Source organism: Carettochelys insculpta, chromosome 9 (genome assembly GCF_033958435.1).
Source record: "Carettochelys insculpta isolate YL-2023 chromosome 9, ASM3395843v1, whole genome shotgun sequence".
Lineage (NCBI taxonomy): Eukaryota > Metazoa > Chordata > Testudines > Carettochelyidae > Carettochelys > Carettochelys insculpta.
Window position 1 is genome coordinate 3,171,485 of NC_134145.1, and position 26,307 is coordinate 3,197,791.

The 26,307-nt window shown below is 59.8% G+C and overlaps 1 protein-coding gene and 6 non-coding genes across 8 annotated transcripts in view; all 7 read left to right on the plus strand.

Annotated features, from left to right (window-relative positions):
* Positions 1 to 26,307, plus strand: part of ARMH1 (armadillo like helical domain containing 1) — an 87,393-nt gene that overhangs the window by 18,248 nt on the left and 42,838 nt on the right. The window lies entirely within an intron of this gene.
* LOC142018127 (U5 spliceosomal RNA) lies at positions 888 to 1,003 on the plus strand. Its single transcript, XR_012646725.1, has one exon. It is a non-coding gene; the product is annotated as a U5 spliceosomal RNA (small nuclear RNA).
* Positions 1,933 to 2,096, plus strand: LOC142018118 (U1 spliceosomal RNA). The gene has a single exon (XR_012646717.1). It is a non-coding gene; the product is annotated as a U1 spliceosomal RNA (small nuclear RNA).
* LOC142018134 (U5 spliceosomal RNA) lies at positions 11,991 to 12,106 on the plus strand. Its single transcript, XR_012646732.1, has one exon. It is a non-coding gene; the product is annotated as a U5 spliceosomal RNA (small nuclear RNA).
* LOC142018116 (U1 spliceosomal RNA) lies at positions 13,014 to 13,177 on the plus strand. Its single transcript, XR_012646715.1, has one exon. It is a non-coding gene; the product is annotated as a U1 spliceosomal RNA (small nuclear RNA).
* LOC142018128 (U5 spliceosomal RNA) lies at positions 23,067 to 23,182 on the plus strand. Its single transcript, XR_012646726.1, has one exon. It is a non-coding gene; the product is annotated as a U5 spliceosomal RNA (small nuclear RNA).
* On the plus strand, positions 24,103 to 24,266 carry LOC142018130 (U1 spliceosomal RNA). Its single transcript, XR_012646728.1, has one exon. It is a non-coding gene; the product is annotated as a U1 spliceosomal RNA (small nuclear RNA).

A 26,307-nucleotide genomic window follows, 5' to 3' on the forward strand; every position in this document is an offset into this window, starting at 1 on the left:
GGACCCCTGAACCCCATCACACATGCCCCTTTCGAAAGGAAGGGGCACGTGTAGACCCAGTCTGGGAGGTTGAGTTAGCTGTTAGAGTAGTCACCCGAAGGTTAGAAAGCATGGTTTTGTCCTGGCCACGCCTGTGGGGGGCTAGCTGGTGCATGTTTGGGTTTCTTTTGAAATAATATTAATGTTTTGCTTTTAACTAAGCTTTTTTGTGGAATAGCCTGTTTATGAGTTTTATTTAAGTGAAATGTTTTTTTCATTTATTGAGAGAAAGAACTTAAGAATGAAATGAGGTTAAAAAATGGCTGAGTTATCCTTGTGGGAATGTTAAGTGTAGGTTTTAAAAGCTGTGTGCATGTGTTGCAAGCCTTTTTTGGGAGTTTTGCAAGTTTTACTTTGGGATCTTTGCATGTTCTTCTTTCCACATTCAGGATTCTGACCACTTGCTGATTCTCACGAGCAATTATTTTTACACTTTCGGTCTAGCTGTAACTCCTTATTTTCTATGTACATAGCGAGGTACAAAAGGGAACAATCACAGTAAGGTGTGCGGATCTAAATGAAGTAACCAGTGGGCGAAGTACAGCCGGAGCAGCTGCGGGGACCCGGCAGCCACCGCCCCGCATGAGACCCAGGGTCCTCCACATTGTTGGGTGCGGCCTGGAAGGCTCATTTGCATACCCAAAATGCATTGCGCAGCACGACCCGAGTCCCTGACCCAGGGGCTGCCTTTGCTCCCGGAGCCCCTGGTTCCGACGCTGAAACTGGGCTGTGAGCGCGTGCGGCCGATGGGCTGCACGACGGGGAGGCTTTGCAGGTCGGGCGCGTAGCCACCGTGACCTGGGAGGAAGTCGTTCTTTGGCAGGCAGCGCCTGTGGCGCAGTCGGCGTATACTCTGGTTTCTCTTCAGATCGTATAAATCTTTCGCCTTTTACTAAAGATTTCCGTGGAGAGGAACATTTATGAGTTTCTACCCAATTTTTAGAGGCTTCACTTCGGTGGAGCTTTTCTCTCTGTGTTAACAATAGAATGCAGCAGAGTTCTTAGGTGAAGTGAAAAGGGGGGTGCGTTTAGGGCGCGGGTTCGTGAGGGGAGAGGGGGATGAAGAAAGCGAGGGGGTTTGTTCGCAGGAAGCCGGGCCCCAGCTCTCGCGCATGTGTTAATACCGGGAGCGGAAGGAGCAGCCTGAGCCTTGGCAGCGCTGGGCTCCCGGCCGTGGCACAGCCCCCCGGGGACATCCTGGGTCAGGGCCGGGGGCCAACGCGTTGGATTTCGGCAGCTGCTAAGCGAGAGCTGGGGCCTCGGGCGCACCCCTCAGCTGTGCCCCAGGCCCCCGTCCCGGCCTGCGGAGCTCTCGGCTCTTGCGCCTGCTCGGCTTTTGCTGGCCTTGCCAGCGGCCCTCCCCACGAGCCCCCTTCAGGCGCAGGCGCAGGCCCGCTCTCGTGTGCCGCTCCCAGGGGCCCGCTGGGGGGGCGGGTGCAGCGAGCGGGGAGGTGAGCGGGAGGGGCGTCCGTCTCCTCGGGGAGCCCAGGCCGGGGCCTTCCGTGCGGGCTCCCAGGCGGCCGAGCGCTGGCCCGGCCGCTCGCCTTCAGCGCTGGAAGAGCCGCGCGGGCGGGCGGGCGGGCAGGCAGAGAAGGCGAGAGGGGCGGGGCCGCGCGGCGCGGCGCGGCGGGGCGGGGCGGGGCGGCGTGCGGCCGTATGCAGATATGGGTGCGAGCGGAGCCTTGTGGGAGAGGGAGGGATGTGCAGAGCGGGGCCGAAGTGGGGCGAGCGCAGGGGCTCGGGGTGGGTGTTGGAGCGCGGCGGGGGGGAGTGCGTGTAGGGAAGCGGTGAGGAGCGGTGTGGGCGTGTGTAGATGGCGGCGGAGTGTGTGTTCGCCGTGAGGTGAGAGTGATTGCGGTGTGGCGGGCAGTGGGCGCTGTTGGACAGGAGCTCATACTTACCTGGCAGGGGAGATACCATGATCACGAAGGTGGTTTTCCCAGGGTGAGGCTCATCCATTGCACTGCGGGTGTGCTGACCCCTGCGATTTCCCCAAATGCGGGAAACTCGACTGCATAATTTGTGGTAGTGGGGGACTGCGTTCGCGCTTTCCCCTGGTCTTGGTTGTGAAAGAAAAGCTGTGAAAAACGGGGACTCGGTTCTGTAAGACTTGGGGCGTTGTAGTTTGTTTTTGCGTGTCTGAGTGATGTTCTGTGCCTACTGTGTTGTCTGGGTGCGGGTGCTTGTTTTGTGCGTGCTGCAGAGGTGGTTGCTTTTCCTGCGGGTCGGGGGGAGCTTTTTTCTAAGGTGCTGTTAAAAATTTGTGTGCTTTCAGGGAGCCAAGAGGGCTTTGTGCCGCTTGTTTGTAAGCCGGAAAGAAAAGGTCGGAAGGCTCGCTGACTCGAGGAGAAAAAGAACTCTCGACTACAAAGCGAAAAAACATTAGGCCTGTTTGTCTCAACCTCCCTACCCCTCTCCCCGAGCCTCGGCTGCCCAGGGCCCTCAGGTTAACATGCGGGACCCTGCAGGCTCCAGGGTGTGGCCAGAAATGAAAGGGTTCCTTGCATGGCGGTGGTGGCAGGGCTGCTGGGCAGCGAGCTGAGGTGCAGACGCGTTCTGCGTGGGAGCAAGGGTGCAGGAGCGGGCTGTGGGTGGCAGCTGGGGGGAGAGGGAATAGAGAAGATGAGGAGGATCTGGGTGAGGGGGAGGCTACAGGAGCACGGTGAGGGGGTGAGGGGTGTCTGGAAGAGGTCGCAGGACCAGGGTAGGTGTTGCAGGGCCTGGGGAGAGCCGGTGGGGGAACAGGCCCGGGGGTGCAGGATGTAGGGAGGGAAACGGGGGAATGGGGGCCACGTGTAGCGTAGCTGTGGCGGGGTTGGGAGTCACGTGCTTCTGCTGTTGTGCTGCGGAGAAATACACACACAGCCCGCACAGGCGCCTCTGCCGCCGCCACCGCCATCACCACCAAGCGGTCCCTTTGGCTGCCGTTTGGCCAATGAGAAGGGGTTCCCTGAAGTGCACAGAGCTACTTCTTCCCCGCTGTCAGGCACAGCCCTTGGTCTGAATCCAGCCCCAGTTTGCCTGGAAGCTGAAGGACATGGCAACTTGCACGGCAGTTGACACTGTGGTGCGTGGCTGAGGGGTGGGCGTTGTGTTCCAAATTGAGTCCTTTTGCGGGATGACTAGTTGGTCCTGGTGAGTTTCCTAGTGCCTGGCCCAGGGCTGGTGTGCTGTGCTGAGGAGCCTGTTGTAGGCCATGTCCCTGTCGTCAAATGGACCTTCTGGTTTAGCTGCTGAATGAGAGCGTCCCGTCTGAGGGCAGCTGGGGTGCGAGACCCAGGGCCGCCCCCCTCCCCCCTCTCGGCCCGTGGAATCTCCAGCTGGGGGCCTGGACTCCTGGGTTGGTTTCTCAGTTCTGACACAGGCTCGCTTGGGAGCACCGGGAAGTTGTGCGGTCGCTGTCCACGTCAGTTTCCTCATCAGTGCCAGGCTGAGTCCAGGCAGAAACCACAGAGGGACGGCAGTGGAGAAGGGAGTCCAGCAGCCCTGCCGGCAAGGAGCACGGGGGAGCTGTGGGGGGACGAGCAGCAGGTGCCATTCATGATCTACCTTCCATCGTCTGTCTGTCTGTCCCACCCGCCTTCTGCACTGTATGCTCTGGACAGGTAGCAGCCCCTGCCCTGAGCCGTCCGTCCTGCACCGACCAGTGTGTACGTCCAACAACCCCGGCCAGGGCCCGGTGCGCCTCGAGGAGCCCCGAGCATCCCCACCAGACAGAGCCACCACGAAGCCTGTAGCTCGCAAGCCCGTCAGATGCTGCGGTTCTTCTGTTTCACCACCAGTACCTTCCTTGCACGGAGGAGAGGTTATGGAAGCCAACCTCGCCAAAGCCAAAGAGGTTCTCGCCGTGGCAAAGGACCAGCACATTGCCAGCTCAGTGTGTGCCTGGGAGCTCATCCCAAGGAGCACGCTGCGCTAAGCCTGTAGTCTATGCATGTTAAAGGTGGAAAGAAGAAATGAAAGAGAAGGGAAAAGTTAAGAGCAAAGTTGTCCAAGAAGTTTAATGACGTAAAGCAACGCAAATGTCTTGGTGCCGCTTTGTAGCAGGGATGGAGTAATTTGCTGTGGTGTAAGTCTCCGGCGTACGTCCGGGGTTAGGATGGGCCCTCAGTCATTTGGGGCTCAGTTGATAGCAAGGATGCTCCTGAAGTGATGAGCTAGATAAGATGGAGGCCTTCTCCCGGCTCCCTTGGTACCCTCGCTCACGTGGAGGGAATTGCGTGGCTCTCGCTGTGCGAAAGCACACCTCAAGATGGAGTTTGTCAGACGAGCAGGTCGCCCGTCCACGTCTGACGCTGTCCCTTTCGTTCGTCGGCCGTGGCTGATGCGCTGGCCTGAAGGTTCACAGCAAAGTTTGTCGGGTGGGCATTGGCACCTAGGAAAGGCATTGTCTTTTTGTCGCCACTATTCAGCTGACTTCGCTATTCACAAGCTTTTGCGGTAGGTTGCTAAGCCTCCTGTTGAGGCGGCCCAGAAGCAAGCATTTGCACGAGACGTGCCGAGGCAGTGCTTGTCGCGTCAGATTTAACAAGGGTAGCTGCCTACAGGCGGCAGGAAGAGAGGCCAGGGAATCTTTCGCGCTTTCTCCAGGCAGGTGGCTTGGCCCCTTGGGACAAGTTTGTGTGGAAATGTACAGCGGTGGGTTCAGCCATGTTTTGTACGGTCACATCTGAATCCAGTAAGGTCCCAATGATGCCCACCAGGCCGACGCAGGTGGAAGGGCGGCCGGAGGGTCGCCTGGGGAGGGAGGGTCCACCGCCACTCCCACCCCCACCCCCTGCTTCTGCCAGGGCCCGGGAGCACGGCGGCCCAGCGCAGGCCATGCGGGGAGGACGGGCCGGCTGTGGCTGGGGCTTGTTTAGGGTGCAGGTCGGTAAGTGATGAACGGGGTGGAAGGAACTACGTGGGATGCCCACAGGAAGCCGTGCCCCAGCCCTCGGGCATGTGCTGACACTGGGAGCGGAAGGAGCAGCCTGAGCCTTGGCAGCTCTGGGCTCCCAGCCATGGCACAGCCCCCGGGGACATCCGGCGCGGCCTGGGGCAGGGCCGGGGGCCAATGCGTTGGATTTCGGCAGCTGCTAAGCGAGAGCTGGGGCCTCGGGCGCACCCCTCAGCTGTGCCCCAGGCCCCCGTCCCGGCCTGCGGAGCTCTCGGCTCTTGCGCCTGCTCGGCTTTTGCTGGGCTTGCTAGAACCTGCTCATTAACATGCTGTGATGGAGTGGGGGGAGTGCATGTGTGAGTCAGGCTGGATGTCTGAGGCAGGCAGCAGCTCCCAGTGGCTAAGGATGACCCTGGGGCTACAACTGGCAGGTAACACCTCTGCCTGAACAAAGAGCAGGGAGGAGCTGAGAGGGGTTTTGAATCGGGGGTGGCAGTTAGAGGCTAGGAAAAGGGAGAGCTGGAAGGCAGCCAGCCTGAGGAGGGGGAAGCTACACCCCAGAGGGGCACCCCTCGGGGTCTTCTCCCCAGGACAGGTTGGAAGGACGGTCTCTGGCTGCTATGCTGTCGCTTCTGTGAGAAACTGGACATCTGTTGCCTAATAAACCTTCTGTTGTACCTGCTGAGTGAGAGTCACTCCTGCCAGCGGACGGGGTGCAGTGCAGGGGGACCCCTGAACCCCATCACACTGGTGTCAGGAGTGGGATGCACTGCACCCACGGATGAGCTCCCAGCAGTGGCTGACTGAGCACCAGAGAAGGAAGGAGTCTCACAAGAGCCAGAGGGGGAACAGAGCCATTCCTGCAGCTGCTGCTGGTGAGTGGATACCCCGGGAGATAGCGGGGAGATGGATTATACCCGACTCCTGAAGGCAGAGCTAGCGGGGCTGTGCAGAGAGAGGGGCCTGACCGTGGGGAAGGCGACCAAGGCCCAGCTGATTGCACAGCTGGAAGAGAATGACCGATCCGGGGGGGCAGAGCCTGTCCCGGCAGAAAGTGGCTGGTCAGCCTCGGGAAGCATGTCGGATTCTCCGACAGGAGCAGGGGCTCGACGCCGTCAGACAGACGCGGTGCCCGCCAGGTCGCGCTCAGCTAGCGGTGGTCCATCGCGGGCAGAGTCCCCCGCCGCAGAGCTGCGACGGCTGGAACTCGAGGTGAAATTAAAGGAACTGGAGCACCAGGAACGGGAAAGAGAGCGTGAGCGCCAGGAACGGGAAAGAGAGCGTGAGCACGAGCGCCAGGAACGAGAAAGAGAGCGTGAGCACGAGCGCCAGCTACAAGAGAGACAGCGGGAGGAGAGAGAGCGAGAGCGGGAGCATGAGCGAACCATGGCAGAGGCGAGACGCCAAGAGGCCCCAGCTGCGGTAAGCGGGGAGAGGGCCAGACGGCTCGGGGTGGCCAGTCACTTGGAGACGCGTGTGCTGGCCCAGTGTCAGGACCCAGGGGACATGGACGAGTTCCTTACCGCCTTTGAGCGAGCCTGTGAGTTGCATGAGGTTCCCCCAGGTGAGTGGCTCCGGCACCTCACCCCCTTGCTGGGCCTGAAGGCCGCAGCGGTGCTCAGCCAGCTGGTGGGGCTGCAGCCTGGGGACTAGGAACGGTTCAAACAGGCCCTGCTGCATAAGTTCGGGCTGACTCCGGAGATGTACAAGAAGAAGTTCCAGGAGGCGCAGAAGAGGCCAGAGGAAACCCATGTAGATACAACCGCCCGCCTGAGGCAATACTACCAGAAGTGGGCGTTCGGAATGGGAGTCCAGTCCGTAGAGGACCTGATCGAGCTGGCGGTCGTGGAGCGATTCTACGAGATGTGCGCACCTGACCTGAGGGTGTGGCTCGTGGACCGGAAGCCAGGGGACTCACATGATGCAGGGAAACTGGCAGATGACTTCACAAACAGCCGGGCCAGGTTTGAAAGGGAGCCCCACAAAGAGAGGGAGTCTCGGAGAGAGAGGGAGTCCCGGAGGGAGAGGGAGTCCTGGAGAAGCCGAGAATTTCAGAGAGACCGGTCCCTAACTGTACGACAGAGGGGACCACCTCTTGGGCAAGCCCAGGAAAGAGGGGCCAGCCACCCACCCCCCAGAGAGCCAAACAGAGCCCGGACAGAGCAGCCGGCCCGAGGGACACAACAAGACCCAGGCTGTCATCGCTGTGGGCGAAAGGGGCATAGAGCAGCCCAGTGCCCCAGGCTCCCAGACAGGTTGAGCAGGCCGGGGGGTCATGGAGTCAACTGGGTGGGGTCCCAGAAGCCAGAGGGGCTGGCGGCCAAGGCCGGTGGTGCTGACAATGGGCACTCGGACTGGGCCGAGTCCGCCCCACAGACCAGCTCCTCAGAGGGACCAAATGCTCAGAGGTCAGTTTACAGAGTGGGGGGCGGCACTACCTCTGTGGAGCAAGCGTCTCAAACACCTCGAAGTAGACGGGAAAAAGGTCACGGGGTTCTGGGACACAGGCGCTGACGTGACGCTGGCCCGACCCGGGGTGGAGGCACCAGGCTGCATGATACCCGATTCCCACCTGACGATAACAGGAATTGATGGGACCCCTTTCAAGGTGCCCATGGCGAGGGTGCACCTGAAATGGGGGAAGAAGGAAGGCCCCAAGGAAGTGGGCGTGCACAGCCATTTGCCGGCGGATGTACTGATGGGGGCTGACCTGGAGAACTGTCAAGGTGAACGCCCTCGTGCCCTGGTCCTGACCCGTAGCCAAAGAAAACGAGGGGTGCGCTCCCCAGATTCAGGGGTACAGGCCCAGCCAAAGTCACAGGAGCCACAGGGGCCAACCCTGAGAGAAAGGGGGCCCCCAAAAACCAGGTCTCACAGGCCAGGGGTGCTGGAGCCAGGCAGGGATGGGGAAGTAGCATCCGCTCCTGCCCGAGCGGAAGAATTCCAGGCAGAGCAGCAGAGAGACCCCTCCTTGCAGAAGCTGAGGGAAGTGGCCAGTCTCAGCCCAGCTCCACAGCTGGGGGAGGGCTGCAGGGAGAGATTCCTGTGGGAAAAGGGATTCCTGTACCGGGAATGGGCTCCCAGACGCAAAGCGGAGCCATGGAAGGTCCAGAGGCAACTGGTGGTTCCCCAAAAGTACCGGCGCAGGCTGCTGTACCTAGCCCATGATGTCCCGCTCGCAGGACACCAGGGGATCCACCGCACCAGGAGAAGGTTGTGACAGAACTTCTTCTGGCCAGGGATCTTTGCAGCTGTCCGTCTGTATTGCCTGTCCTGCGATCCCTGCCAGAGGGTGGGGAAGAGCCGGGACAAGGGGAAAGCTGCCCTGAGGCCACTGCCCATCACAGAGGAGCCTTTCCAGAAAGTGGCTATAGACATAGTGGGCCCCCTCAGCAAGGCAACGCGTTCGGGGAAGAAATATATTTTGGTAGTGGTAGATTTTGCCACGCGATACCCAGAAGCAGTGGCCTTGACCTCTATCGACACTGACACCGTGGCAGATGCACTGCTGTCCATTTTCAGCAGAGTGGGGTTCCCCAAGGAGGTCCTCACAGATCAGGGGTCCAACTTCATGTCGGCCCTACTGCAAAGCTTGTGGGACAAGTGTGGGGTCCGGCACACCTGGGCCACAGCCTACCACCCGCAGACCAATGGGCTGGTGGAGAGGTTCAATGGGACTCTGAAGCAGATGCTGAGAACCTTCATGAATCAATACCCCCATGACTGGGACAAGTACTTACCCCACCTGCTGTTTGCATACAGGGAGGTGCCCCAGGAATCCACGGGGTTCTCCCCGTTTGAGCTGCTGTATGGAAGGAGGGTACGGGGACCCTTGGACTTGCTCAGAGAAGAGTGGGAGGGGACGGCCTCTCCTGAAGGGGAGTCAGTGGTACAGTATGTACTGACCTTCCGGGAAAAGGCCACCGAGCTCATGGGCCTGGCCAGGGAGAACCTCTCCATGGCCCAAAGGAAGCAAAATGACCGTAACGCCAGGGCCCGAGCCTGTGCCACCGGGGATCAAGTGATGGTCCTTGTACCTGTGCGGCGGAACAAGCTGCAAGCGGCCTGGGATGGGCCCTTCAAGGTTGTCAAACAGCTAAATGACGTGAATTATGTGGTGGAACTGTCGAACCGGGCCCACAGCCACCGGGTCTATCATGTGAACATGATGAAACCTTACTGGGACAGAGAGAACTTGGTGCTGGCCGTGTGCAGACACTGGGAGGGGCAGGGGGATGATCCCTTGGTGGATTTACTCACAAGGACTGGAGCCGGCTCCTTGCTGGAGTCTATTCCCCTCTCAGACCAGCTGACCCCTGCCCAGCAGACGGAGATCAAGGAGGTGCTGCATTCGCATCAACAGCTGTTCTCGGACAGACCCGGACGCACTGACCTGGCTGTCCACCGAATCGAGACAGGCACCCACGCCCCTATCAAGTGTGTGCCATTCAGAGCCACAGGGAGGACGGCTCAGGACATAGAGCGGGAGGTTGAAGACATGCTGGCTCTGGGGGTGATCCAACCCTCGTCCAGCCCCTGGGCCTCTCCCGTGGTGTTAGTCCCTAAAAAAGATGGGTCTGTTCGGTTTTGTGTGGACTATCGCAAGCTTAACGCCATCACTGTCTCGGACGCCTACCCCATGCACAGGCCTGATGACCTTTTAGACGAGCTGGGGGGAGCCCGTTACCTCACCACCATAGACCTCACCAAGGGGTACTGGCAAGTGCCATTAAACCAAGATGCCCGGCTCAAGTCGGCTTTCATCACCCCTGTGGGGCTCTACGAGTTCCTGGTCCTGCCCTTTGGCCTCAAGGGGGCACCCGCTACCTTCCAGCGTCTGGTGGACCAGCTACTGAAAGGGATGGAGAGCTTTGCCCTCGCTTACATGGACGACATTTGCATCTTCAGCCAGACGTGGGAGGACCATGTGTCCCAACTCAAGCAGGTGCTGGACCGACTCCAGAAGGCCGGTCTGACTATCAAGGCAGGGAAGTGCAAGGTGGGAATGGCTGAGGTGACCTACCTGGGCCACAAGGTGGGCAGCGGCTGCTTAAAGCCAGAGCCAGCTAAAGTGGAGGCTGTCAGAGATTGGCCAACACCCCAGACTAAGAAGCAGGTCCAGGCCTTCATTGGGATGGCGGGGTACTGCCGGAGGTTTGTGCCCCACTTTAGCTCCATCGCAGCCCCCCTCACGGAGCTGTGTAAAAAGGGAAAGCCTGACAAGGTGGTCTGGACCGAGCAGTGCCAAGAGGCCCTCTGCGCGCTGAAGGAGGCTCTGGTCAGGGCCCCAGTGCTGGGAAATCCAGACTTCAACAAGCCCTTCCTGGTGTTCACCGATGCCTCAGACGTGGGGCTGGGGGCGGTGCTAATGCAAGTGAATGACAAAGGGGAGAAACACCCCATCGTGTACCTGAGTAAGAAGCTGCTGCCCCGGGAGCAGAACTACGCAGCCATAGAGAAGGAATGTCTGGCCATGGTGTGGGCGCTGGGGAAGCTGCAGCCGTACCTGTTTGGACGGCGTTTCACCGTGTACACCGATCACTCACCCCTGACCTGGCTGCATCACATGAAAGGGGCCAACGCCAAGCTCCTGCGGTGGAGTCTGCTCCTGCAGGACTACGACATGGAGGTGGTCCATGTGAAGGGGAACGACAACACCATAGCCGATGCCCTGTCACGCAGGGAGGGCCCCGAACTTCCCCAGGTCACTGGCAGAGTGACCCCGCTCAGTTCGGTCTGGAAGGGGGGAGAGAAGTGATGGAGTGGGGGGAGTGCATGTGTGAGTCAGGCTGGATGTGAGAGACAAGCAGAGCAGTTCCCAGTGGCTAAGGATGACCCTGGGGCTACAACTGGCAGGTAACACCTCTGCCTGAACAAAGAGCAGGGAGGAGCTGAGAGGGGTTTTGAATCGGGGGTGGCAGTTAGAGGCTAGGAAAAGGGAGAGCTGGAAGGCAGCCAGCCTGAGGAGGGGGAAGCTACACCCCAGAGGGGCACCCCTCGGGGTCTTCTCCCCAGGACAGGTTGGAAGGACTGTCTCTGGCTGCTATGCTGTCGCTTCTGTGAGAAACTGGACATCTGTTGCCTAATAAACCTTCTGTTGTACCTGCTGAGTGAGAGTCTCTCCTGCCAGCGGACGGGGTGCAGTGCAGGGGGACCCCTGAACCCCATCACACATGCCCCTTTCGAAAGGAAGGGGCACGTGTAGACCCAGTCTGGGAGGTTGAGTTAGCTGTTAGAGTAGTCACCCGAAGGTTAGAAAGCATGGTTTTGTCCTGGCCACGCCTGTGGGGGGCTAGCTGGTGCATGTTTGGGTTTCTTTTGAAATAATATTAATGTTTTGCTTTTAACTAAGCTTTTTTGTGGAATAGCCTGTTTATGAGTTTTATTTAAGTGAAATGTTTTTTTCATTTATTGAGAGAAAGAACTTAAGAATGAAATGAGGTTAAAAAATGGCTGAGTTATCCTTGTGGGAATGTTAAGTGTAGGTTTTAAAAGCTGTGTGCATGTGTTGCAAGCCTTTTTTGGGAGTTTTGCAAGTTTTACTTTGGGATCTTTGCATGTTCTTCTTTCCACATTCAGGATTCTGACCACTTGCTGATTCTCACGAGCAATTATTTTTACACTTTCGGTCTAGCTGTAACTCCTTATTTTCTATGTACATAGCGAGGTACAAAAGGGAACAATCACAGTAAGGTGTGCGGATCTAAATGAAGTAACCAGTGGGCGAAGTACAGCCGGAGCAGCTGCGGGGACCCGGCAGCCACCGCCCCGCCCGGATCCGTGTTGTTGTGGCAGGTGTCACAACCATGAGACCCAGGGTCCTCCACATTGTTGGGTGCGGCCTGGAAGGCTCATTTGCATACCCAAAATGCATTGCGCAGCGCGACCCGAGTCCCTGACCCAGGGGCTGCCTTTGCTCCCGGAGCCCCTGGTTCCGACGCTGAAACTGGGCTGTGAGCGCGTGCGGCCGATGGGCTGCACGACGGGGAGGCTTTGCAGGTCGGGCGCGTAGCCACCGTGACCTGGGAGGAAGTCGTTCTTTGGCAGGCAGCGCCTGTGGCGCAGTCGGCGTATACTCTGGTTTCTCTTCAGATCGTATAAATCTTTCGCCTTTTACTAAAGATTTCCGTGGAGAGGAACATTTATGGGTTTCTACCCAATTTTTAGAGGCTTCACTTCGGTGGAGCTTTTCTCTCTGTGTTAACAATAGAATGCAGCAGAGTTCTTAGGTGAAGTGAAAAGGGGGGTGCGTTTAGGGCGCGGGTTCGTGAGGGGAGAGGGGGATGAAGAAAGCGAGGGGGTTTGTTCGCAGGAAGCCGGGCCCCAGCTCTCGCGCATGTGTTAATACCGGGAGCGGAAGGAGCAGCCTGAGCCTTGGCAGCGCTGGGCTCCCGGCCGTGGCACAGCCCCCCGGGGACATCCTGGGTCAGGGCCGGGGGCCAACGCGTTGGATTTCGGCAGCTGCTAAGCGAGAGCTGGGGCCTCGGGCGCACCCCTCAGCTGTGCCCCAGGCCCCCGTCCCGGCCTGCGGAGCTCTCGGCTCTTGCGCCTGCTCGGCTTTTGCTGGCCTTGCCCGCGGCCCTCCCCACGAGCCCCCTTCAGGCGCAGGCGCAGGCGCAGGCCCGCTCTCGTGTGCCGCTCCCAGGGGCCCGCTGGGGGGGCGGGTGCAGCGAGCGGGGAGGTGAGCGGGAGGGGCGTCCGTCTCCTCGGGGAGCCCAGGCCGGGGCCTTCCGTGCGGGCTCCCAGGCGGCCGAGCGCTGGCCCGGCCGCTCGCCTTCAGCGCTGGAAGAGCCGCGCGGGCGGGCGGGCGGGCAGGCAGAGAAGGCGAGAGGGGCGGGGCCGCGCGGCGTGCGGCCGTATGCAGATATGGGTGCGAGCGGAGCCTTGTGGGAGAGGGAGGGATGTGCAGAGCGGGGCCGAAGTGGGGCGAGCGCAGGGGCTCGGGGTGGGTGTTGGAGCGCGGCGGGGGGGAGTGCGTGTAGGGAAGCGGTGAGGAGCGGTGTGGGCGTGTGTAGATGGCGGCGGAGTGTGTGTTCGCCGTGAGGTGAGAGTGATTGCGGTGTGGCGGGCAGTGGGCGCTGTTGGACAGGAGCTCATACTTACCTGGCAGGGGAGATACCATGATCACGAAGGTGTTTTTCCCAGGGTGAGGCTCATCCATTGCACTGCGGGTGTGCTGACCCCTGCGATTTCCCCAAATGCGGGAAACTCGACTGCATAATTTGTGGTAGTGGGGGACTGCGTTCGCGCTTTCCCCTGGTCTTGGTTGTGAAAGAAAAGCTGTGGAAAACGGGGACTCGGTTCTGTAAGACTTGGGGCGTTGTAGTTTGTTTTTGCGTGTCTGAGCGATGTTCTGCGCCTACTGTGTTGTCCGGGTGCGGGCGCTTGTTTTGTGCGTGCTGCAGAGGTGGTTGCTTTTCCTGCGGGTCGGGGGGAGCTTTTTTCTAAGGTGCTGTTAAAAATTTGTGTGCTTTCAGGGAGCCAAGAGGGCCTTTGTGCCGCTTGTTTGTAAGCCGGAAAGAAAAGGTCGGAAGGCTCGCTGACTCGAGGAGAAAAAGAACTCTCGACTACAAAGCGAAAAAACATTAGGCCTGTTTGTCTCAACCTCCCTACCCCTCTCCCCGAGCCTCGGCTGCCCAGGGCCCTCAGGTTAACATGCGGGACCCTGCAGGCTCCAGGGTGTGGCCAGAAATGAAAGGGTTCCTTGCATGGCGGTGGTGGCAGGGCTGCTGGGCAGCGAGCTGAGGTGCAGACGCGTTCTGCGTGGGAGCAAGGGTGCAGGAGCGGGCTGTGGGTGGCAGCTGGGGGGAGAGGGAATAGAGAAGATGAGGAGGATCTGGGTGAGGGGGAGGCTACAGGAGCACGGTGAGGGGTGTCTGGAAGAGGTCGCAGGACCAGGGTAGGTGTTGCAGGGCCTGGGGAGAGCCGGTGGGGGAACAGGCCCGGGGGTGCAGGATGTAGGGAGGGAAACGGGGGAATGGGGGCCACGTGTAGCGTAGCTGTGGCGGGGTTGGGAGTCACGTGCTTCTGCTGTTGTGCTGCGGAGAAATACACACACAGCCCGCACAGGCGCCTCTGCCGCCGCCACCGCCATCACCACCAAGCGGTCCCTTTGGCTGCCGTTTGGCCAATGAGAAGGGGTTCCCTGAAGTGCACAGAGCTACTTCTTCCCCGCTGTCAGGCACAGCCCTTGGTCTGAATCCAGCCCCAGTTTGCCTGGAAGCTGAAGGACATGGCAACTTGCACGGCAGTTGACACTGTGGTGCGTGGCTGAGGGGTGGGCGTTGTGTTCCAAATTGAGTCCTTTTGCGGGATGACTAGTTGGTCCTGGTGAGTTTCCTAGTGCCTGGCCCAGGGCTGGTGTGCTGTGCTGAGGAGCCTGTTGTAGGCCATGTCCCTGTCGTCAAATGGACCTTCTGGTTTAGCTGCTGAATGAGAGCGTCCCGTCTGAGGGCAGCTGGGGTGCGAGACCCAGGGCCGCCCCCCTCCCCCCTCTCGGCCCGTGGAATCTCCAGCTGGGGGCCTGGACTCCTGGGTTGGTTTCTCAGTTCTGACACAGGCTCGCTTGGGAGCACCGGGAAGTTGTGCGGTCGCTGTCCACGTCAGTTTCCTCATCAGTGCCAGGCTGAGTCCAGGCAGAAACCACAGAGGGACGGCAGTGGAGAAGGGAGTCCAGCAGCCCTGCCGGCAAGGAGCACGGGGGAGCTGTGGGGGGACGAGCAGCAGGTGCCATTCATGATCTACCTTCCATCATCTGTCTGTCTGTCCCACCCGCCTTCTGCACTGTATGCTCTGGACAGGTAGCAGCCCCTGCCCTGAGCCGTCCGTCCTGCACCGACCAGTGTGTACGTCCAACAACCCCGGCCAGGGCCCGGTGCGCCTCGAGGAGCCCCGAGCATCCCCACCAGACAGAGCCACCACGAAGCCTGTAGCTCGCAAGCCCGTCAGATGCTGCGGTTCTTCTGTTTCACCACCAGTACCTTCCTTGCACGGAGGAGAGGTTATGGAAGCCAACCTCGCCAAAGCCAAAGAGGTTCTCGCCGTGGCAAAGGACCAGCACATTGCCAGCTCAGTGTGTGCCTGGGAGCTCATCCCAAGGAGCACGCTGCGCTAAGCCTGTAGTCTATGCATGTTAAAGGTGGAAAGAAGAAATGAAAGAGAAGGGAAAAGTTAAGAGCAAAGTTGTCCAAGAAGTTTAATGACGTAAAGCAACGCAAATGTCTTGGTGCCGCTTTGTAGCAGGGATGGAGTAATTTGCTGTGGTGTAAGTCTCCGGCGTACGTCCGGGGTTAGGATGGGCCCTCAGTCATTTGGGGCTCAGTTGATAGCAAGGATGCTCCTGAAGTGATGAGCTAGATAAGATGGAGGCCTTCTCCCGGCTCCCTTGGTACCCTCGCTCACGTGGAGGGAATTGCGTGGCTCTCGCTGTGCGAAAGCACACCTCAAGATGGAGTTTGTCAGACGAGCAGGTCGCCCGTCCACGTCTGACGCTGTCCCTTTCGTTCGTCGGCCGTGGCTGATGCGCTGGCCTGAAGGTTCACAGCAAAGTTTGTCGGGTGGGCATTGGCACCTAGGAAAGGCATTGTCTTTTTGTCGCCACTATTCAGCTGACTTCGCTATTCACAAGCTTTTGCGGTAGGTTGCTAAGCCTCCTGTTGAGGCGGCCCAGAAGCAAGCATTTGCACGAGACGTGCCGAGGCAGTGCTTGTCGCGTCAGATTTAACAAGGGTAGCTGCCTACAGGCGGCAGGAAGAGAGGCCAGGGAATCTTTCGCGCTTTCTCCAGGCAGGTGGCTTGGCCCCTTGGGACAAGTTTGTGTGGAAATGTACAGCGGTGGGTTCAGCCATGTTTTGTACGGTCACATCTGAATCCAGTAAGGTCCCAATGATGCCCACCAGGCCGACGCAGGTGGAAGGGCGGCCGGAGGGTCGCCTGGGGAGGGAGGGTCCACCGCCACTCCCACCCCCACCCCCTGCTTCTGCCAGGGCCCGGGAGCACGGCGGCCCAGCGCAGGCCATGCGGGGAGGACGGGCCGGCTGTGGCTGGGGCTTGTTTAGGGTGCAGGTCGGTAAGTGATGAACGGGGTGGAAGGAACTACGTGGGATGCCCACAGGAAGCCGTGCCCCAGCCCTCGGGCATGTGCTGACACTGGGAGCGGAAGGAGCAGCCTGAGCCTTGGCAGCTCTGGGCTCCCAGCCATGGCACAGCCCCCCGGGGACATCCGGCGCGGCCTGGGGCAGGGCCGGGGGCCAATGCGTTGGATTTCGGCAGCTGCTAAGCGAGAGCTGGGGCCTCGGGCGCACCCCTCAGCTGTGCCCCAGGCCACCGTCCCGGCCTGCGGAGCTCTCGGCTCTTGCGCCTGCTCGGCTTTTGCTGGGCTTGCTAGAACCTGCTCATTAACATGCTGTGATGGAGTGGGGGGAGTGCATGTGTGAGTCAGGCTGGATGTCTGAGGCAAGCAGCAGCTCCCAGTGGCTAAGGATGACCCTGGGGCTACAACTGGCAGGTAACACCTCTGCCTGAACAAAGAGCAGGGAGGAGCTGAGAGGGGTTTTGAATCGGGGGTGGCAGTTAGAGGCTAGGAAAAGGGAGAGCTGGAAGGCAGCCAGCCTGAGGAGGGGGAAGCTACACCCCAGAGGGGCACCCCTCGGGGTCTTCTCCCCAGGACAGGTTGGAAGGACTGTCTCTGGCTGCTATGCTGTCGCTTCTGTGAGAAACTGGACATCTGTTGCCTAATAAACCTTCTGTTGTACCTGCTGAGTGAGAGTCACTCCTGCCAGCGGACGGGGTGCAGTGCAGGGGGACCCCTGAACCCCATCACACTGGTGTCAGGAGTGGGATGCACTGCACCCACGGATGAGCTCCCAGCAGTGGCTGACTGAGCACCAGAGAAGGAAGGAGTCTCACAAGAGCCAGAGGGGGAACAGAGCCATTCCTGCAGCTGCTGCTGGTGAGTGGATACCCCGGGAGATAGCGGGGAGATGGATTATACCCGACTCCTGAAGGCAGAGCTAGCGGGGCTGTGCAGAGAGAGGGGCCTGACCGTGGGGAAGGCGACCAAGGCCCAGCTGATTGCACAGCTGGAAGAGAATGACCGATACGGGGGGGCAGAGCCTGTCCCGGCAGAAAGTGGCTGGTCAGCCTCGGGAAGCATGTCGGATTCTCCGACAGGAGCAGGGGCTCGACGCCGTCAGACAGACGCGGTGCCCGCCAGGTCGCGCTCAGCTAGCGGTGGTCCATCGCGGGCAGAGTCCCCCGCCGCAGAGCTGCGACGGCTGGAACTCGAGGTGAAATTAAAGGAACTGGAGCACCAGGAACGGGAAAGAGAGCGTGAGTGCCAGGAACGGGAAAGAGAGCGTGAGCACAAGCGCCAGGAACGAGAAAGAGAGCGTGAGCACGAGCGCCAGCTACAAGAGAGACAGCGGGAGGAGAGAGAGCGAGAGCGGGAGCATGAGCGAACCATGGCAGAGGCGAGACGCCAAGAGGCCCCAGCTGCGGTAAGCGGGGAGAGGGCCAGACGGCTCGGGGTGGCCAGTCACTTGGAGACGCGTGTGCTGGCCCAGTGTCAGGACCCAGGGGACATGGACGAGTTCCTTACCGCCTTTGAGCGAGCCTGTGAGTTGCATGAGGTTCCCCCAGGTGAGTGGCTCCGGCACCTCACCCCCTTGCTGGGCCAGAAGGCCGCAGCGGTGCTCAGCCAGCTGGTGGGGCTGCAGCCTGGGGACTAGGAACGGTTCAAACAGGCCCTGCTGCATAAGTTCGGGCTGACTCCGGAGATGTACAAGAAGAAGTTCCAGGAGGCGCAGAAGAGGCCAGAGGAAACCCATGTAGATACAACCGCCCGCCTGAAGCAATACTACCAGAAGTGGGCGTTCGGAATGGGAGTCCAGTCCGTAGAGGACCTGATCGAGCTGGCGGTCGTGGAGCGATTCTACGAGATGTGCGCACCTGACCTGAGGGTGTGGCTCGTGGACCGGAAGCCAGGGGACTCACATGATGCAGGGAAACTGGCAGATGACTTCACAAACAGCCGGGCCAGGTTTGAAAGTGAGCCCCACAAAGAGAGGGAGTCTCGGAGAGAGAGGGAGTCCCGGAGGGAGAGGGAGTCCTGGAGAAGCCGAGAATTTCAGAGAGACCGGTCCCTAACTGTACGACAGAGGGGACCACCTCTTGGGCAAGCCCAGGAAAGAGGGGCCAGCCACCCACCCCCCAGAGAGCCAAACAGAGCCCGGACAGAGCAGCCGGCCCGAGGGACACAACAAGACCCAGGCTGTCATCGCTGTGGGCGAAAGGGGCATAGAGCAGCCCAGTGCCCCAGGCTCCCAGACAGGTTGAGCAGGCCGGGGGGTCATGGAGTCAACTGGGTGGGGTCCCAGAAGCCAGAGGGGCTGGCGGCCAAGGCCGGTGGTGCTGACAATGGGCACTCGGACTGGGCCGAGTCCGCCCCACAGACCAGCTCCTCAGAGGGACCAAATGCTCAGAGGTCAGTTTACAGAGTGGGGGCGGCACTACCTCTGTGGAGCAAGCGTCTCAAACACCTCGAAGTACTCGGGAAAAAGGTCACGGGGTTCTGGGACACAGGCGCTGACGTGACGCTGGCCCGACCCGGGGTGGAGGCACCAGGCTGCATGATACCCGATTCCCACCTGACGATAACAGGAATTGATGGGACCCCTTTCAAGGTGCCCATGGCGAGGGTGCACCTGAAATGGGGGGAGAAGGAAGGCCCCAAGGAAGTGGGCGTGCACAGCCATTTGCCGGCGGATGTACTGATGGGGGCTGACCTGGAGAACTGTCAAGGTGAACGCCCTCGTGCCCTGGTCCTGACCCGTAGCCAAAGAAAACGAGGGGTGCGCTCCCCAGATTCAGGGGTACAGGCCCAGCCAAAGTCACAGGAGCCACAGGGGCCAACCCTGAGAGAAAGGGGGCCCCCAAAAACCAGGTCTCACAGGCCAGGGGTGCTGGAGCCAGGCAGGGATGGGGAAGTAGCATCCGCTCCTGCCCGAGCGGAAGAATTCCAGGCAGAGCAGCAGAGAGACCCCTCCTTGCAGAAGCTGAGGGAAGTGGCCAGTCTCAGCCCAGCTCCACAGCTGGGGGAGGGCTGCAGGGAGAGATTCCTGTGGGAAAAGGGATTCCTGTACCGGGAATGGGCTCCCAGACGCAAAGCGGAGCCATGGAAGGTCCAGAGGCAACTGGTGGTTCCCCAAAAGTACCGGCGCAGGCTGCTGTACCTAGCCCATGATGTCCCGCTCGCAGGACACCAGGGGATCCACCGCACCAGGAGAAGGTTGTGACAGAACTTCTTCTGGCCAGGGATCTTTGCAGCTGTCCATCTGTATTGCCTGTCCTGCGATCCCTGCCAGAGGGTGGGGAAGAGCCGGGACAAGGGGAAAGCTGCCCTGAGGCCACTGCCCATCACAGAGGAGCCTTTCCAGAAAGTGGCTATAGACATAGTGGGCCCCTTCAGCAAGGCAACGCGTTCGGGGAAGAAATATATTTTGGTAGTGGTAGATTTTGCCACGCGATACCCAGAAGCAGTGGCCTTGACCTCTATCGACGCTGACACCGTGGCAGATGCACTGCTGTCCATTTTCAGCAGAGTGGGGTTCCCCAAGGAGGTCCTCACAGATCAGGGGTCCAACTTCATGTCGGCCCTACTGCAAAGCTTGTGGGACAAGTGTGGGGTCCGGCACACCTGGGCCACAGCCTACCACCCGCAGACCAATGGGCTGGTGGAGAGGTTCAATGGGACTCTGAAGCAGATGCTGAGAACCTTCATGAATCAATACCCCCATGACTGGGACAAGTACTTACCCCACCTGCTGTTTGCATACAGGGAGGTGCCCCAGGAATCCACGGGGTTCTCCCCGTTTGAGCTGCTGTATGGAAGGAGGGTACGGGGACCCTTGGACTTGCTCAGAGAAGAGTGGGAGGGGACGGCCTCTCCTGAAGGGGAGTCAGTGGTACAGTATGTACTGACCTTCCGGGAAAAAGCCACCGAGCTCATGGGCCTGGCCAGGGAGAACCTCTCCATGGCCCAAAGGAAGCAAAATGACCGTAACGCCAGGGCCCGAGCCTGTGCCACCGGGGATCAAGTGATGGTCCTTGTACCTGTGCGGTGGAACAAGCTGCAAGCGGCCTGGGATGGGCCCTTCAAGGTTGTCAAACAGCTAAATGACGTGAATTATGTGGTGGAACTGTCGAACCGGGCCCACAGCCACCGGGTCTATCATGTGAACATGATGAAACCTTACTGGGACAGAGAGAACTTGGTGCTGGCCGTGTGCAGACACTGGGAGGGGCAGGGGGATGATCCCTTGGTGGATTTACTCACAAGGACTGGAGCCGGCTCCTTGCTGGAGTCTATTCCCCTCTCAGACCAGCTGACCCCTGCCCAGCAGACGGAGATCAAGGAGGTGCTGCATTCGCATCAACAGCTGTTCTCGGACAGACCCGGACGCACTGACCTGGCTGTCCACCGAATCGAGACAGGCACCCACGCCCCTATCAAGTGTGTGCCATTCAGAGCCACAGGGAGGACGGCTCAGGACATAGAGCGGGAGGTTGAAGACATGCTGGCTCTGGGGGTGATCCAACCCTCGTCCAGCCCCTGGGCCTCTCCCGTGGTGTTAGTCCCTAAAAAAGATGGGTCTGTTCGGTTTTGTGTGGACTATCGCAAGCTTAACGCCATCACTGTCTCGGACGCCTACCCCATGCACAGGCCTGATGACCTTTTAGACGAGCTGGGGGGAGCCCGTTACCTCACCACCATAGACCTCACCAAGGGGTACTGGCAAGTGCCATTAAACCAAGATGCCCGGCTCAAGTCGGCTTTCATCACCCCTGTGGGGCTCTACGAGTTCCTGGTCCTGCCCTTTGGCCTCAAGGGGGCACCCGCTACCTTCCAGCGTCTGGTGGACCAGCTACTGAAAGGGATGGAGAGCTTTGCCCTGGCTTACATGGACGACATTTGCATCTTCAGCCAGACGTGGGAGGACCATGTGTCCCAACTCAAGCAGGTGCTGGACCGACTCCAGAAGGCCGGTCTGACTATCAAGGCAGGGAAGTGCAAGGTGGGAATGGCTGAGGTGACCTACCTGGGCCACAAGGTGGGCGGCGGCTGCTTAAAGCCAGAGCCAGCTAAAGTGGAGGCTGTCAGAGATTGGCCCACACCCCAGACTAAGAAACAGGTCCAGGCCTTCATTGGGATGGCGGGGTACTGCCGGAGGTTTGTGCCCCACTTTAGCTCCATCGCAGCCCCCCTCACGGAGCTGTGTAAAAAGGGAAAGCCTGACAAGGTGGTCTGGACCGAGCAGTGCCAAGAGGCCCTCTGTGCGCTGAAGGAGGCTCTGGTCAGGGCCCCAGTGCTGGGAAAACCAGACTTCAACAAGCCCTTCCTGGTGTTCACCGATGCCTCAGACGTGGGGCTGGGGGCGGTGCTAATGCAAGTGAATGACAAAGGGGAGAAACACCCCATCGTGTACCTGAGTAAGAAGCTGCTGCCCCGGGAGCAGAACTACGCAGCCATAGAGAAGGAATGTCTGGCCATGGGGTGGGCGCTGGGGAAGCTGCAGCCGTACCTGTTTGGACGGCGTTTCACCGTGTACACCGATCACTCACCCCTGACCTGGCTGCATCACATGAAAGGGGCCAACGCCAAGCTCCTGCGGTGGAGTCTGCTCCTGCAGGACTACGACATGGAGGTGGTCCATGTGAAGGGGAACGCCAACACCATAGCCGATGCCCTGTCACGCAGGGAGGGCCCCGAACTTCCCCAGGTCACTGGCAGAGTGACCCCGCTCAGTTCGGTCTGGAAGGGGGGAGAGATGTGATGGAGTGGGGGGAGTGCATGTGTGAGTCAGGCTGGATGTGAGAGACAAGCAGAGCAGTTCCCAGTGGCTAAGGATGACCCTGGGGCTACAACTGGCAGGTAACACCTCTGCCTGAACAAAGAGCAGGGAGGAGCTGAGAGGGGTTTTGAATCGGGGGTGGCAGTTAGAGGCTAGGAAAAGGGAGAGCTGGAAGGCAGCCAGCCTGAGGAGGGGGGAAAGCTACACCCCAGAGGGGCACCCCTCGGGGTCTTCTCCCCAGGACAGGTTGGAAGGACTGTCTCTGGCTGCTATGCTGTCGCTTCTGTGAGAAACTGGACATCTGTTGCCTAATAAACCTTCTGTTGTACCTGCTGAGTGAGAGTCTCTCCTGCCAGCGGACGGGGTGCAGTGCAGGGGGACCCCTGAACCCCATCACACATGCCCCTTTCGAAAGGAAGGGGCACGTGTAGACCCAGTCTGGGAGGTTGAGTTAGCTGTTAGAGTAGTCACCCGAAGGTTAGAAAGCATGGTTTTGTCCTGGCCACGCCTGTGGGGGGCTAGCTGGTGCATGTTTGGGTTTCTTTTGAAATAATATTAATGTTTTGCTTTTAACTAAGCTTTTTTGTGGAATAGCCTGTTTATGAGTTTTATTTAAGTGAAATGTTTTTTTCATTTATTGAGAGAAAGAACTTAAGAATGAAATGAGGTTAAAAAATGGCTGAGTTATCCTTGTGGGAATGTTAAGTGTAGGTTTTAAAAGCTGTGTGCATGTGTTGCAAGCCTTTTTTGGGAGTTTTGCAAGTTTTACTTTGGGATCTTTGCATGTTCTTCTTTCCACATTCAGGATTCTGACCACTTGCTGATTCTCACGAGCAATTATTTTTACACTTTCGGTCTAGCTGTAACTCCTTATTTTCTATGTACATAGCGAGGTACAAAAGGGAACAATCACAGTAAGGTGTGCGGATCTAAATGAAGTAACCAGTGGGCGAAGTACAGCCGGAGCAGCTGCGGGGACCCGGCAGCCACCGCCCCGCCCGGATCCGTGTTGTTGTGGCAGGTGTCACAACCATGAGACCCAGGGTCCTCCACATTGTTGGGTGCGGCCTGGAAGGCTCATTTGCATACCCAAAATGCATTGCGCAGCGCGACCCGAGTCCCTGACCCAGGGGCTGCCTTTGCTCCCGGAGCCCCTGGTTCCGACGCTGAAACTGGGCTGTGAGCGCGTGCGGCCGATGGGCTGCACGACGGGGAGGCTTTGCAGGTCGGGCGCGTAGCCACCGTGACCTGGGAGGAAGTCGTTCTTTGGCAGGCAGCGCCTGTGGCGCAGTCGGCGTATACTCTGGTTTCTCTTCAGATCGTATAAATCTTTCGCCTTTTACTAAAGATTTCCGTGGAGAGGAACATTTATGAGTTTCTACCCAATTTTTAGAGGCTTCACTTCGGTGGAGCTTTTCTCTCTGTGTTAACAATAGAATACAGCAGAGTTCTTAGGTGAAGTGAAAAGGGGGGTGCGTTTAGGGCGCGGGTTCGTGAGGGGAGAGGGGGATGAAGAAAGCGAGGGGGTTTGTTCGCAGGAAGCCGGGCCCCAGCTCTCGCGCATGTGTTAGTACCGGGAGCGGAAGGAGCAGCCTGAGCCTTGGCAGCGCTGGGCTCCCGGCCGTGGCACAGCCCCCCGGGGACATCCTGGGTCAGGGCCGGGGGCCAACGCGTTGGATTTCGGCAGCTGCTAAGCGAGAGCTGGGGCCTCGGGCGCACCCCTCAGCTGTGCCCCAGGCCCCCGTCCCGGCCTGCGGAGCTCTCGGCTCTTGCGCCTGCTCGGCTTTTGCTGGCCTTGCCCGCGGCCCTCCCCACGAGCCCCCTTCAGGCGCAGGCGCAGGCGCAGGCCCGCTCTCGTGTGCCGCTCCCAGGGGCCCGCTGGGGGGGCGGGTGCAGCGAGCGGGGAGGTGAGCGGGAGGGGCGTCCGTCTCCTCGGGGAGCCCAGGCCGGGGCCTTCCGTGCGGGCTCCCAGGCGGCCGAGCGCTGGCCCGGCCGCTCGCCTTCAGCGCTGGAAGAGCCGCGCGGGCGGGCGGGCGGGCAGGCAGAGAAGGCGAGAGGGGCGGGGCCGCGCGGCGGGGCGGGGCGGCGTGCGGCCGTATGCAGATATGGGTGCGAGCGGAGCCTTGTGGGAGAGGGAGGGATGTGCAGAGCGGGGCCGAAGTGGGGCGAGCGCAGGGGCTCGGGGTGGGTGTTGGAGCGCGGCGGGGGGGAGTGCGTGTAGGGAAGCGGTGAGGAGCGGTGTGGGCGTGTGTAGATGGCGGCGGAGTGTGTGTTCGCCGTGAGGTGAGAGTGATTGCGGTGTGGCGGGCAGTGGGCGCTGTTGGACAGGAGCTCATACTTACCTGGCAGGGGAGATACCATGATCACGAAGGTGGTTTTCCCAGGGTGAGGCTCATCCATTGCACTGCGGGTGTGCTGACCCCTGCGATTTCCCCAAATGCGGGAAACTCGACTGCATAATTTGTGGTAGTGGGGGACTGCGTTCGCGCTTTCCCCTGGTCTTGGTTGTGAAAGAAAAGCTGTGGAAAACGGGGACTCGGTTCTGTAAGACTTGGGGCGTTGTAGTTTGTTTTTGCGTGTCTGAGCGATGTTCTGCGCCTACTGTGTTGTCCGGGTGCGGGCGCTTGTTTTGTGCGTGCTGCAGAGGTGGTTGCTTTTCCTGCGGGTCGGGGGGAGCTTTTTTCTAAGGTGCTGTTAAAAATTTGTGTGCTTTCAGGGAGCCAAGAGGGCCTTTGTGCCGCTTGTTTGTAAGCCGGAAAGAAAAGGTCGGAAGGCTCGCTGACTCGAGGAGAAAAAGAACTCTCGACTACAAAGCGAAAAAACATTAGGCCTGTTTGTCTCAACCTCCCTACCCCTCTCCCCGAGCCTCGGCTGCCCAGGGCCCTCAGGTTAACATGCGGGACCCTGCAGGCTCCAGGGTGTGGCCAGAAATGAAAGGGTTCCTTGCATGGCGGTGGTGGCAGGGCTGCTGGGCAGCGAGCTGAGGTGCAGACGCGTTCTGCGTGGGAGCAAGGGTGCAGGAGCGGGCTGTGGGTGGCAGCTGGGGGGAGAGGGAATAGAGAAGATGAGGAGGATCTGGGTGAGGGGGAGGCTACAGGAGCACTGTGAGGGGGTGAGGGGTGTCTGGAAGAGGTCGCAGGACCAGGGTAGGTGTTGCAGGGCCTGGGGAGAGCCGGTGGGGGAACAGGCCCGGGGGTGCAGGATGTAGGGAGGGAAACGGGGGAATGGGGGCCACGTGTAGCGTAGCTGTGGCGGGGTTGGGAGTCACGTGCTTCTGCTGTTGTGCTGCGGAGAAATACACACACAGCCCGCACAGGCGCCTCTGCCGCCGCCACCGCCGCCATCACCACCAAGCGGTCCCTTTGGCTGCCGTTTGGCCAATGAGAAGGGGTTCCCTGAAGTGCACAGAGCTACTTCTTCCCCGCTGTCAGGCACAGCCCTTGGTCTGAATCCAGCCCCAGTTTGCCTGGAAGCTGAAGGACATGGCAACTTGCACGGCAGTTGACACTGTGGTGCGTGGCTGAGGGGTGGGCGTTGTGTTCCAAATTGAGTCCTTTTGCGGGATGACTAGTTGGTCCTGGTGAGTTTCCTAGTGCCTGGCCCAGGGCTGGTGTGCTGTGCTGAGGAGCCTGTTGTAGGCCATGTCCCTGTCGTCAAATGGACCTTCTGGTTTAGCTGCTGAATGAGAGCGTCCCGTCTGAGGGCAGCTGGGGTGCGAGACCAAGGGCTGCCCCCCCTCCCCCCTCTCGGCCCGTGGAATCTCCAGCTGGGGGCCTGGACTCCTGGGTTGGTTTCTCAGTTCTGACACAGGCTCGCTTGGGAGCACCGGGAAGTTGTGCGGTCGCTGTCCACGTCAGTTTCCTCATCAGTGCCAGGCTGAGTCCAGGCAGAAACCACAGAGGGACGGCAGTGGAGAAGGGAGTCCAGCAGCCCTGCCGGCAAGGAGCACGGGGGAGCTGTGGGGGGACGAGCAGCAGGTGCCATTCATGATCTACCTTCCATCGTCTGTCTGTCTGTCCCACCCGCCTTCTGCACTGTATGCTCTGGACAGGTAGCAGCCCCTGCCCTGAGCCGTCCGTCCTGCACCGACCAGTGTGTACGTCCAACAACCCCGGCCAGGGCCCGGTGCGCCTCGAGGAGCCCCGAGCATCCCCACCAGACAGAGCCACCACGAAGCCTGTAGCTCGCAAGCCCGTCAGATGCTGCGGTTCTTCTGTTTCACCACCAGTACCTTCCTTGCACGGAGGAGAGGTTATGGAAGCCAACCTCGCCAAAGCCAAAGAGGTTCTCGCCGTGGCAAAGGACCAGCACATTGCCAGCTCAGTGTGTGCCTGGGAGCTCATCCCAAGGAGCACGCTGCGCTAAGCCTGTAGTCTATGCATGTTAAAGGTGGAAAGAAGAAATGAAAGAGAAGGGAAAAGTTAAGAGCAAAGTTGTCCAAGAAGTTTAATGACGTAAAGCAACGCAAATGTCTTGGTGCCGCTTTGTAGCAGGGATGGAGTAATTTGCTGTGGTGTAAGTCTCCGGCGTACGTCCGGG